Below are 13,285 nucleotides of genomic sequence, written 5' to 3'. Positions count from 1 at the left end.
GACCCCTACACCGATGCAGACTACGTGGATATGGATGAGTCTGTTAAGGCTCTTAAGGAGTCCCCGTATAAGGATCTGGATGTTTTAGAGCAGCTGTTTCCAGAGGCCGCAATGACCCCGGCGTTAGACACAGCATCCGATGAAGACAAGTTTTTTATGAACATCGCTAGCGCATGTGAGATGGAAACTGCTGGTTCTCTAACATGTACTATGGCAAGTAATAAAGCATGGCTAGGTGTGTGTGTGAAAAACCTGTGAAAACATATGCTCAAGAGTTAAACTTCTTTCTGTTTTTTAATTGCAGAAAATGCCAGATGAGCGTGATGGCGCGGTGGGCCTGACCAATGCATTTAACGCTGTCAATTGTTATGGTGTGTGCTATTCAAAAAGGATCGAAAGTTCAGCATTCCCAGGCAGTGATATGTGTAAGAAATGTGACATTTTAAAAAGTTTTGAAAGTTCTGATGAAGAAGAAGATGAAACTATGACCCTTTTGGAGTCTGTACCGGTTCAAGCTTTTGCTGTGAAAACATGTTTGAAGCGTGACTATTAATGATGGTGTGAAGGGGATGAATGCAAAGACCCTCAGCAGGATGCTCATGATTGTTTACTCCCAAATTATCAATCTGGAGCAATACAGCGGATATGTCAGATGTTGAAGTCATATAATGTTTATCAGATGCTTAAATGTGTTTATAAAACCATGGGTATGCATGTACATGCTAGTATGGGGGGGCTACTAACAAAACCAATCCTGGAAATATACACTTGTCGCAAGCCTGAGAAAAAAATGAAATCTTTACGACTGGCAGGACCCGTGATTTTTAGAAACCATATAACCTGTTTAATGCAGGCAGACTTTTCTAACCTGTACAGTCTTACGATGAGCCATCAGGGTTGTCCGATACATTGAAAGCTTTTTTAAAGATAAAAATACAATAAACTGCTCCTTATACGTGTACCGTTGTTCCTAGCATAGCGTTTCTGGAGGACAAACCGGGCGTGTGGAGCGTAACCTGACACCTGGCTGTATGTGTGTGGACAAACTTTTATACGCTATGTTGAAGACGAGAACAGTCCACATCTTTTGTGGGGGTTTGTGGTACCGACATTCCGATTTGATTGGAGTTGTGAAAGTTCAATCTGTATATGGGACGTCTGTAACATCATCAAGATGCCGGCGTGTGATGAATACGGTTATGTATTCCAATACGCTGTGGGATCATTATACCTGGATCCAAGAGGCGTATTGCAGCAACACGTGGATGATCGGTATGCAAGATACTTACGCCTTAAGGGCCGTGTTTTACAAGCCTCTGAACTAACTGAACTGTTAAATGCTATGAGTATCTGGTGCTTGCAGAGTTATAGATGTGGCGCCAGTGTGAACGTGTATAGCTTACTTTATTATACATCCCATAAAATATCAGAGCTGGTAACGCTTCGGCTCACCCCACATGTATAATACCCATTATACATTTTTTTTATAAAACATCATACATCAGTTTGGTTTCTGATTATTTAATTGTAGTGCTTCAATGGATAAGAACACATGTTCAAGATTGCATAAAAGCTATTATGATAAAAGCGGTGTTGGGAGCTGAGAGGGTGTTGATGCACTTTATCAAAAATTACAGTGGGCCTCATTACGACCCAGGCGGTAAGTTACCGCCTGGGCCGTGACTTTACCACCATGGCGTAAACTACGTTTACACCATGGTGGTTGGCGGACTTACCGCCCCATTCCGACCTTGGCGGGGCGGTAAGTCCCCAATCCCCATTTACCCTTCCCCATTCCCATTTTTGCCCCATAGGGCATAATGGGAGTGGGGAAGGCGTTAATTACGCCACCGTAAATTACGGTGGCGTAATTAACTCCATGGTCCCTTAGCGCCATGGATTTTAACACCTGCTAAAAGCAGGTGTTAAAAGCACCATGGCGCTAGGGGACCTCGTAATCAGGCGGTAAGGGTCGGCGCTGTTAACGCTGCCGTAAACCCCTTACCGCCTGGGTTGTAATGAGGCCCAGTGTGATAAACACCCTGTTGCACGCGGAGCCGTTAAGGCCTGGCTATCTGCTCAGGATTATAAATTGGGTATTTTCCCTGTTTTTTGTTGTCTGGGAATCCGTTTTTGAAAGGGAAAATTACAAATCATCAACAAAACAGAAAAACTGATTTCCCCCTGTTTGTCCATACTTTGGTGACTGGTAAAGGAAAATGTTTCTTCAAAATTTCTTGCAGAAAGAATTCCCTGCTATGGAGCACAAGTGGGACAGGAATGTGTATTCAAAACAATGCAATTTTATTATTCACATAAAAATATTTTTCACAAGCTTAAGAACTGACAAACAATTATGTCACAGATAAGAGAGACAAATATGTCACAATTGATAAAAAAAGGGTAAGACAAACAAATCAAGGAATCAAACAGTCCATTCAATAGGGTAGGAAAACAGGACAAAAGATATATTTTGGTGTTGCACTGTCATCACAGTTTCACCAAACACCATTAAAAAAACACAGGTATTTTAATTGAATTTAGCATCCTTTTGTAGATCTCATCATACATTCCTGTTTAAACCAAAAAAAGCATAAACACAAGACTTATTTCTTCTAGTCTTATGAGATAGTCGACATGTTTTGGCCAACTTCTTAATGGGACACTATCTCTAGTGTCTTTTTCAGATAGTTCTAACGGCCATCTTCAGGACAAAAATATTTCTTATATCATTTCATATGTCTTCTATTCCCCCTGGTGTGAATTTGATCACACTACAAATAACATAAAAAACACAGTGTTAGAACAGAGTCGCATGGCCAAATGATGTTGGCCTACCTAAAAGCAGGAATTATCCCAGATGGTCTACAAATTAGAAATGTACCACGGGTGTTCACAGATAATCCTAAATTCAAAGGAACATTTTGTGCAGTTGGCAATAAATGTTCTAGAGATGATCTTATCCTGATAATTGACACCACAGTTGAGGAAGCCAAAAAACAAAAAGAAGAGATTGAGAAGAGATTGATCTTCTAGAAATCAAAATGCACCGAGCTATGGTATATCAGACATCAGGGTCTTTTTGTCCTTGTGTTTATTTGGAAGTGCATAAGGTCCTCTAAAATGTGATCCTCTTGAAAACTAAGAAAATAATGCATGATTTACACATGGCTGCCACCATATTAATGTCCATTTGCTGGACAGTGGATGACCTAGAATAGCAAATAACAAATAACAAAGATGTGGATTTTTGAATATGTGGAGCACATTCGTGTCACACAGCTATAAAAGTCCAAATATGGCCGATATAGAATTAATAACGATCTTTAAAAATGTTTTTTTTTCAAATAACTGTAAAAAGAAAAGAGTCATTTGTCCGCTACAAGATGACCGCCGAAGCAATGTTAAGACACCAAAGATGGCGGCTTGATCAAGTGATCAGCACAAAATAATCACGTGAACAGGACACTATAAAAAGACTTCCCCATAACAACGGCGTTCGTTTTGGAAAACACATTGGTGTCGAAGTGAAGACTCCTCCAGGAGGAACGATCTATAGAAGCAGACTCTCCTCTTTCTCTAGACAGCAACAACCATGCAGTAAGCAAATTGAAAATGATTCATACTAGTGTGAAAGATAGGTTACAAAAACCACGCAATTGTGGAATTCGAGTTTCACGAAAAAGCTGTTCTCTACACAGAGAGATCTTTAATTCACCAAGTCGCACATCCCGAATGGCATAACAAACGTTAGCCTATAAGCAACAAGCTAAAGCTATGTAATGCGAAAATGTAGGCATGAAAATTGCTAAGTATAATTGTGATTATAATGCCCTGCCTCACTTTTTTTCTCCGGCAGAAATTAGTGAAAAAAGTCAGATATCGTGTAAAGAACCGCACAGTTTTTTCCTGCTCCAACCACTGGGGAAAAGTAAGTGTGTTTTTTATCTGCCACACTGTTAATATTGGTAGAACAGAGTGACACACTTTCCTAAAAGAAATAGAATACGAACATATAGATAATGGAACAGCAAACTAAAAATTTAAACTCATTATGAGAAAATAACTATGGAAGGGTAACCATACATGAAAACGAGAGGAAGTTTTGCTTCCTAAAATAACTTTTCCTTTTCGAGACATTTTGTTTTTCGAATATGTACCCAATATGCTCTAAAATATCCCCTTTAGATCTAAAGCGACTTCTGGTGATATGTTTGTCCCTTCTGCCCACAGGTCACAGAACCCAAGTGTTGTGCCAAAAGGAAGTGAAAGCCACATAAATAGGACCCTGATAACCAATATTTTCAGTGAGAACGCTTAAAGTTTATTTTAAGGTAAATGTGAATAACGTACCTTCAGAAATTGATGATTTCTCCAAAAACCATGCAGAACCGTTAGGATTGGTAATAATCCGGCTCATTAACATGAAACAGTGATTATTAAAAGAGATAACTACTAGGGAATATTGATGTAATCCCACAAAACCTTTTCATTAATATGAAGGTCCTCATGTCCAGTACCCATGGAACAGTATAGACTGGTGAGAAATTGTCCTGAATTAGTTACCGACAATTAGTGCTGTGTTAACTTAACACACTGAATTCTTCCGTAACATTGAATAAGTCAATCACGCCATGAATCATAAAGTTATAACACTGTGTTTTTTATGTTATTTGTAGTGTGATCAACTTGACACCAGGGGGAATAGAAGACTTATGCAATGATATAAGAAATATTTTTGTCCTGAAGATGGCCGTTAGAACTATCTGAAAAAGGCCCTATAGAGATAGTGTCCCATTAAGAACGTGGCCGAAACATGTCGACTATCTCAAAAGACTGGAAGAAAATAAGTCTTGTGTTTATGCTTTTTTGGTTTAAACAGGAATGTATGATGCAATCTATAAAAGGATGCTAAATTCAATTAAAACACCTGTGTTTTTTTAAATGGTGTTTGGTGAAACTGTGACCACAATATATCTTTTGTCCTGTTTTCCTACCCCATTGAAAGTATTGTTTGATCCCTTGATTTGTTTGTCCTACCCTTTTTTTATGAATTGTGACATATTTGTCTCTCTTATCTGTGACATTGTTTGTCAGTTTTTAAGCTTGTGAAAAATATTTGTATGTGAATAATAAAATTGCATTGTTTTGAATACACATTCCTCTCCCACTTGTGCTCCAAGGTGGGGAATTCTTTCTGCAAGAAATTTTGAAGAAACATTTTGCTTTACTAGTCACCAAAGTATGGACAGAAAATCAGTTTTTCTGTTTTGTTGATGTATCTGGTCAGGAGACATATACCCTTCATTAAAATGCTAGAAAACGTTTTAAAAGAAGAATGACTGTGGGATTCTCCAATGACCAGTAGTGGCAGTCTGACCTTGTGGACGTTTGTCCTTTTGAAAAGCAGACGATGGTACACGGTACATCCTGATGGTGATAGATGTTTTATCAAAATATGCTTTTGCAGAGGTCTTGATGGATAAGACTGGTGCAAGATTGACAGCTGCTTTCAAGCATATCTTCAGCAAGGGACGAGTACCTGTCAAATTACAAACTGATGCCGGTAAGGAGTTTTTAAATAGACCCCTCGAAAACCTTCTAAAATAAACATGGCGTGCATCATTTTATAACACACATGGAGGTTAAAGCAGCGGTTGTTGAATGCTTTAATAGAATGCTGAAATGTAAACTATGGAGATATTTCACAGCCTATAATAAGCATCGCTATGTGGATATTTACAGACTTTTATAGATGTGTGTAATGACAGCTATCATCAGTCTATTAAAATGACTACAAAGGCTGTAACGTCTGAAAACTCATTAGACGTGTGGAGAAACTTGTATGCCGACAGGTTATCGGAGAAGATCAAGAAAACAACCTTACGCGTTGGGTCAACGCGGCATCTCTAGAGGATATAAAAAGCAGAGGAGCTCCCTGAGAAGAAGATGGTAAACAACAGCTTTTATATCGCCTTACCCAATAACACCTCTTTAGATACATTCCCCAACAACGATATATCAAATTATTCTGTTAAGTTGGCTAAACCCGTTAATTTACAAGGTCTGTGGGAAGCGGGACTGATGGAGATTCAGTACCCCCATACGTGGGAAAACATGTTTGAAGCGTGACTATTAATGATGGTGTGAAGGGGATGAATGCAAAGACCCTCAGCAGGATGCTCATGATTGTTTACTCCCAAATTATCAATCTGGAGCAATACAGCGGATATGTCAGATGTTGAAAAAAGATTCATGATATACCATCAAACGTGCAGATCCTGCTGAATTGTCACACATGGGTTTTCCTCACATCTTTTACCTCACAATACAAGCGATGCTAGATACTATCAACAAATCGATCGCAAGCTTTGAGCGCTGTGCATATATACACCGGTTTCTAAATAACTCCAGGCAGAAAGTATTTGTAAGCTCGCCCGATCTAACCGTGGAGTTTATATGTAGCGGGAAACTTGCTATGGTGTTAGGGAAAGTTCAACATGTAAAAAATAATAAAAATATAGACAGAACACGTGCAGATATTGATGGTGAATTTTACAGTCTCATGATCTACAGCAATATAGTAGAATACCAAATGGTTGGCGACTCATACAGCCCCCAAATGCGAACCACACAAGTCAAGGGTGAAAATAACGGCATTGTTAATATACAATACATGAAACCTGGTTATATTCCTGTTTCTAAGTGTCATTTTGACACCATCAACATACAGATAAGTGACGATCAGGGTGATCTGGTCTCAATTAAATACGGGAAGGTCCTAGTGAAACTTCACATGCGCCCTAGATGGGAGAAAGACAATTATAACATGGTAATCATGCAGAATTTCGGGGAGCCGCGCGCGTATAGGGATTATTACCGCAGACAGGCTGGTTATGGAAATCAGCCCTACTTCCAAGGAGCCCTGGTGATGTATGGTGAGGGTCTAGGAAGTATGTTCAGAAGTCTTTTTCGGAGAGCCATGCCCTTCCTGCACAAAGGGTTTGAATTAGCCAAGCCACATATGAAAACAGCTGCTACAAACATTCCTAAGGATGTGGTGTCTACTGCAACAACCTCCATCGCAAATCGTTTCAACCAACCAGCACAAGAGGGTTCTGGCCTGGTTTACATGGGTAAAAGCACAGCAAAAAGAAAAGGACGTGCTTCGCAAAGACGGGGGCTTCCGAAGCCGCATAAAAAATGAAGAACAACTAAAGCCGCTCAGAAGAGAAAACGCACGACAAAGAACAGACAGGGCAAGCAAAATAAAAACAGACCCATCATCAATATTTTCTAAAAGATGGCCTTTATCCATTGTGCCTCGGGGGAATGTGTGAAATCAGAACTAGACCTGTTTGTCGTAACCCTGACACAGACGAGCATCAATAACTGTTTTTTCATGGAAGTTGCGCCCCTATCTTCCTTCGCGCCCATCAAGTTCACATATCGGGCTCAACAGAGAAGTACCTGGATCTGAATGACACATTACTCTACCTAAACTTTAGAATAACAACAGTGGATGGGACAGCCATTGGAGCTGCCACAAAGGTTGCCACGATTACCTACACTGAGGCCACCGTTTTGAACCATGTGGACATTACTCTAGGGGATCGCATAATTACACAGAGTGACAATATGTACGCCTATAGATCGTACATATAAAGCATTATGAACTACAGCAATGACACGTTGGACACACAACTCACTGCAGGGCTTTTTTATAAGTACACGGCGGGGCATATGGAGGATTATGCTCTAGATGGAAACAACAAGGGCTTTATAAAGAGAGCTACGTATGCGACCGCTAGCAGAAATTTTGATTTACTAGGGCATCTGCACACTGATCTGTTTTTCCAGGAGAAACTTATGGTGAATGGTGCTGATCTGAAAATTAAACTCTCTTGAAATAAAGACGCCTTCTCTCTTAACAGTGAGGATGTAGAAGCCTACAAACTGGTAATAGCATCAGCGAGTTTATTCATTAAAAGGGTCAACGTGTCACCTATGGTCAGACTCGCTAATGCTGACGCTCTACAAGTATTTAACTTGAAATACCCTGTGGAGAGGACATCCTTGAAAATCTTCAGTGTACCAGTGGGCAGTCGGGTCACCAGTCAAGATAACTTATTCCTGGAACAGCTACCTAAAATAATCGTTATTGGTTTTGTGGATAACACCGCTTTTTCAAGGGATTACGCGAGCAATCCTTTTAATTTTAAACATTACAGCATTAACTGAGCTGCTCTTTTTAAGGATGGGGTCATCATACCTGCCAAAGCCTACATCCCCAGTTTTCAACACAAAAATACGATTAGGGAGTATCTGGGACTAGTCTCCATCAACGGCAAGCAAATGCGTGATAAAGGATTTGTGATACCGCGTGACGACTACGACGGCAGTTACACCTTGATTTGAGACCCGATAATGCATCATCAGGCCGTTATAATCTGATTAGGAATGGTAATTTACGTATCGAGGTATGGTTTGCTGCAAATTTACCAAGCACTGTGAATCTTATTATTATGGCTCTATTTGACTTGGTTATAGAACTCAACAATCAGCAGCAGGTGCTGTACGATATGTAATGGATACCTACCAGATCATGCATTTTCTGCGCAAAGACAAACAGGCTATGAAAACATTCTGGGGCATGTATTCGTGTGATAACATTCCAAGGGATATACCTGGTGAGCGGCCCGTCAGCTTTGTGGTGAACACAGATCCCCAGCATCAAGAAGGCACACATTGGATAGCTATGTTTATAGACACTGGTGCAATAAATGTTTTTGATAGTCTGGGGTGCTTTCCAAGCCACCCTATATACGACAGCGCTCTATTGGACTATGTTAAACATATAGCACCCGTATTAGATTATAATAGAGCCCAGGTGCAGCATTCTGAAACCTTGACATGTGGTCAAAACGCTTGCTACTTTGTATCTAAAATGTCTGAGAAACAGTCATTGCAGGCCGTTATGCAAACCTATTCTCTTGATCTCAGACAAAATGATCGGAGGGTTCCTGATTTTGTGAACAAGCGCAAATATCGCTGGCCCCCTGTAAATGTATATAGTTTTTGTCAGAAATGTAAGCGTGTTACTAAACAGTAGATATGTGTACAGGTCTAAATAAAAAAAATCTTGTACTTTTAAACAGCGGTCTCCTTCTTACTTGTGCACTGTTTAATTAATATTTAAAAAAACAAAATGTGCTAAACATGCTTGAAATAATTAGATGCAAAACGTGTGGTTATTTGTATAAATATTCAGTGTATTTTACTACAAACAGAGCATTTGTTTATACAGTTTTAAGGGTGTATACATATAAAAGCATTTACATAAACACACATTTTATTACAAACAGCGCCATTGTTTAATCAATCTGGAGGGGGTATACTTATAAACATTTACATAATCCCATATACATATACATATTACAATGGTTAAACATGGTTCTTAAAATTAAGAAACACACACAGTTACACACTACACCAGGCCTCGCGTTTGGGTTTCTTTTTCTTTTTTCTTTTCTTTAATGAAATATCCAGGGAATCGACATCGTTGGTCGGGGTTTTAACACCAGAGTCTTTCAAGGTCTCGAGCAGCTCCTGATGACCCATATTTCCCAGTAAAGTAGCAGGGATATTTAAGTCTGCCGCGGATTGCATGAACAGATCCCAGCCTCTAGGTTTTTCTGTCTTCCAAAGGCCTGAGGATTGGTAATGCTGCAAACTAAGTCATGGACGTTTGAACCTTTGACAGCCACCCCTTTATATACAAACTCCCCCTTTGTGTTCCAGCGTACCACCCCATGGTCACTGGTCCTCTTGTTCAACAATAGTTCAGCATTATTTCGATAGCACGGATTAATGGTGTTCAGGATTTCCGACACCAGAGGGTCTGAAACGGGGGTCCGGGGCTTGTAGTGCCGAGACTTGTGGGCTCTTCAGGGGGCATGTACAATGTTAGTTTATTCTTCTCATTTTAGGCTTGTCTAAAGTGTGTTAAGTATTTTTGGAGAACAGATGAATAGAGGGTAACCTTGTCATAGTCTGATAAATCATGATGCCGTAGGACCTCTTGCAGGTCAGAATCGAACTGCAGGGTGGCTGATTTTCGAATATCAGGTTCTTCATGGTTTTGGGTGCTCAGGCCGTCCAGCTGACGCTTGTCAACCAGATACATCTTCTGACTGTGCTCCATTAACCGCCCGTTAGAAGCCTGGTGATCAGAGGCAATGCAAGGCCTAGGAGCGATCCTATGAAACGTCTGGATTGTTTTAAAAGTTTTCTTTTAACTTTTAGGGAGGCCCGCTTGTTACCCAGTTTCTTGAGGATGAGCTTCTTCTTTTTTAAGACTCCTAACTGGCAGTTGGTGAGAAGAACGTTCCCCCTGACGGTGTTGGAGGCAATCTCGGCTATAACCGATGCTAAATCATTAGAAGCTGAGCACAGAATGGCCTTGCGTTGTTGTGGTGGTGCTGTTAGCAGCATTTTAAGGAGAGCGTAGTTCCTACGTATACGAGCCGTCATGATGGGCGGTCGCGGGTAGTAATGAGGGATGCTTTTCTCCTCATCAGGTTTTTCTAGAGGCCTTTTGTGTGTAAACGGCTGGTAAATCAGGATAGAAAAGACCTGTGCGCAATCGGTAGTCCTCTAAGGTGTTTGTTTTTAAATCCACCAATAAGTAGCCATAAGGTTTCTGGGTAGCATCTTCAACGGCCTCCATGAAAAACTGGCTGTTACCCGGATACATCTGTCTCGCTAGAACAGGGAGTTGTTGTTTATCTATGGGGTTCTTAAACAGAATGATATCGCTGGTGTTTAGCGTTATTGAATGGTTGCCCTTGCCCTTGTACAATACATTCTGTACAATGTAGCAGATATTAAGGTTATGAAGATGTGAATACTGCGTGAATGCTTTTTCCAGTTCTGAGTTATGCCCACCCTACATCATAAGATCATCTATGATAATCATATTAACAAGGTTTGGTGGTAGCAAACGGTCATCATTCAGAGAATCTGGTAAGCCCTCCACAAACTTCAGGTGCAGTATTTTAGAGGACAGCTCATTATACAAGGGTTGCCAGCAAGAAAATTTTAGGATAGGAGCTGTTTAATAAAATAGCTTTTACTGCAGCTGTAAGGCCCCGCTAACATGCATGAAAAAGGGTGTTGAAATCGGGTGTCAATCTTGCGCAATGCTTGCTTTTCAGTAGCCGTATGGTTATGTTTTGTAGTCATTTGTGATCACCCTTTTATAAAACACCACCCTCAAAGTCTTCTGCGGCATCTGTGTACTAATTTCCCAGCGCTTCTTCTCACGCACTGTGGACGGCTGCTGCACCGCAATAGTCTTGGTCGTGTTTTTTAAAGTGTACTCACGCACTAACTCTTTCAAACTGTCAAAATTGATCTTCATGCTGTTGCTGACGTTCAAAGTGTTGCCTTTTACTTTCATACAGACTGCCCCTGAGGATGTCCGATAGGAATATATTTTGGGCCCTGCAGAAACAAACTCTATAATGTGCTCATCAGCAGCTAATTTGCTCGTTAGATTACCCGGATAATCACCCAGTAGGGAATCCTTCGTCCCGGGGGCACTAACAAAAATTACTGAATCAGTGTTGTGGTAAAAACACCGCTCCTGGAGCGCGTCCATGATGGTATACAGTTCCAGACGGGCATGAGCGGTTGTGAAACACGCAATAAATATATTTATATTGTTGGAACATGTTGGGTACTCCTCAGCGTACCTCCAACGGAGGTGCGCTGTTTCCTCATCTATAAACTGCAGGCTTGAAATGTCATAACCGGTGTCAAAAAGAAAGGCTGTCAACTTGTCAGGATTGGTTATAATAGCTGTGTTTGGTAAATTTGTTCTCTGAGCAAACTTACCCCATAAGGAATTTAAACACAGCGTAGCTAGTTGCCTTCTGGAGGAATTCTGGTCTTGAACGGATACCCTGATGTGCATAATACTCATCTATAAACTTCTGGCGTGTGGCGGGGTAGTCGCAACCCTCATGGTATCCTGAAGATTCCTGTTTGATTCGCAGCAACATACGAATGTACTCACAAAAGAGTTCTAGCGTGATGTTATCAAAATGCCATATCTCGTGAATCTTGCCCAGACGATACCCTTTCTGCAAGGCCACTTCTAACTCGAAGGTACACCAGGTACCCGTTATCGAGCGTTCCTCATCGCTTGTGTGCATTTTGCAGTCTGTTTTGACATACATATAGGGAACTTGAGCTAACTAGAAATCCTCTGCGGGGGGACCGGGAAATAAAGATTCTTAGGGGGGTACACTTGGCATTTGATCAGACCAAACTACTTCTTAATATCCCCAAAAATGTTGTAGATAATACACGGATGCCCTAAAGGGTAGGGTTTTGAATGGTTGACAAAGGGGTAGAGGCTGGTAAAGTCGCAGTAGTGTATCTTCTCACCAGGGGCTGTTTCGTGATAGACCTTGATTGCATTAGTCCTACCTCCAAAAAGAGTGTCACGCGGTTCTAGGGGTTCTGGTAAATTCGTATGTTTAAGAAAAATCTTTAAGTCGGAATCTTTTTTCAACATTTCTGCCCACTCATGCTCCAAAAGCGTAACAACGCGCAGGCCCCAGGTCTCAAGAAAATTCTTTTTTAAAAGAGTTCTTCTGTATAGATGATCATAAGTACAAGCCGTCAAGGTGTTATAGTCATCTTTCTTATAGCATTGTGGGCAGCCATGATAAAGAAATCTTTTAAACTCATAGGACTGTTGTTCCCCATTTAGAGAAACATGCCCGTCTAGAAAATAGTGGCCGATCTTTTTCTCTCCTCCCCGCAGTGCATATTGTATAGGTGTCTTGATCTGCTCAGACATATACATTAGCCACTGGATGGATGGTGTGGAAAAGCGTTTTTGTTTCCCGTGGTACATGTCTGGGGATATGAGGGCTATTGGTTCAGCCTTTAGAAACAGTTGTTTGTATATATGCATACACATGCTAGCCAGGGTGATAAATGTACAGGGATCGACGTAGGTAACACATTTTATCTTCATCCCTGGGTTTTCAAGGTCCTGCATAGTGTGCACCTTTCGGGTCAGGTCTATGATGCCGTCTCAAAAACTGAAGGCGGTTCTCAAAATATTGACATCTTCACAACAATAGGTTTTAGCTCTCTTAAAATCAAAAACCTGTGTTCTGGCCTCGGTATACCGTTTAAGAAATGCCTCCTTGACGGCAGGCATCATGTATTCTGATCCCATAACACTCAACAGGGGGGATGGCTCCCA

The 13,285-nt window shown here is 40.8% G+C and overlaps 1 long non-coding RNA gene across 1 annotated transcript in view; it reads right to left on the bottom strand.

The window, feature by feature from the left end:
* Positions 1 to 9,271: 9,271 nt before the first annotated feature.
* The window catches only part of LOC138492296 (uncharacterized), a 62,072-nt gene continuing 58,058 nt past the window's right edge, over positions 9,272 to 13,285 (bottom strand). The window contains exon 5 of the long non-coding RNA XR_011276181.1: positions 9,272 to 13,285. This exon is cut by the window's right edge and continues 2,300 nt beyond it. This is a non-coding gene — a long non-coding RNA (uncharacterized lncRNA).

The sequence above is a fragment of the Ambystoma mexicanum genome, chromosome 10, assembly GCF_040938575.1.
Source record: "Ambystoma mexicanum isolate Mex_15411 chromosome 10, UKY_AmexF1_1, whole genome shotgun sequence".
NCBI classification, from domain to species: domain Eukaryota; kingdom Metazoa; phylum Chordata; class Amphibia; order Caudata; family Ambystomatidae; genus Ambystoma; species Ambystoma mexicanum.
The sequence above is the reverse complement of the archived record's forward strand: the minus strand, read 5'-3'. Positions and strand labels throughout refer to the sequence as shown.